General features: G+C 56.4%; 1 long non-coding RNA gene across 1 annotated transcript in view; it reads left to right on the forward strand.

Annotated features, from left to right (window-relative positions):
* The first annotated feature begins 22 nt into the window (after window positions 1-22).
* Window positions 23-514, forward strand: part of LOC107184346 — an 848-nt gene continuing 356 nt past the window's right edge. The window contains exon 1 of the long non-coding RNA XR_001515155.1: window positions 23-136. This is a non-coding gene — a long non-coding RNA (uncharacterized LOC107184346). The remainder of the gene's footprint in view (window positions 137-514) is intronic.

Below are 514 nucleotides of genomic sequence, written 5' to 3' on the forward strand. Positions count from 1 at the left end.
TCCCTGACGTCACTTCCGCCGCGCGCCCCGCCCTCGCCGGCCCCGCCCCTGCAGCCGGGCCCCGCAGACCCACCGCGGAACGTGGGCAAAGGCCCGGCGCACAGAGACTGTCACTTTTTAGATCGTGCAGGCAGAGGTGGGAAATAATTCAGTTGCCGTGTTTCCCCCCAGTGCTATCACTTCGCAAAACAGTAAAAAAGGGGGAAAAGTATATTATAACCAAGATACTGACTTTGATACAATCCACCGATCTTAATAAAATTTCCCCAAATTACCCCGTCCTCCATTGCGTGTATTAACTTCTATTCATTGTTATCGCCTGCGTAGTAGGTTCGTGTCTTTACAAAGAACATTCCATCAGGCAAGGACCCCCGGTGGTCCCTTTATAACTGAAACAGTGGACGTGGCGCACCTTGTACACCTGCCCGAAGCCGCCCGAGCCGACCTTCTCCCAGCCCGCGAACTCGCCCGCGTCGAAGGTGCGCAGCAGCCCCAGGGCCCAAGGGCTCTCGCT

The sequence above is a fragment of the Myotis davidii genome, unplaced genomic scaffold (assembly GCF_000327345.1).
Source record: "Myotis davidii unplaced genomic scaffold, ASM32734v1 scaffold512, whole genome shotgun sequence".
Taxonomy (NCBI): domain Eukaryota; kingdom Metazoa; phylum Chordata; class Mammalia; order Chiroptera; family Vespertilionidae; genus Myotis; species Myotis davidii.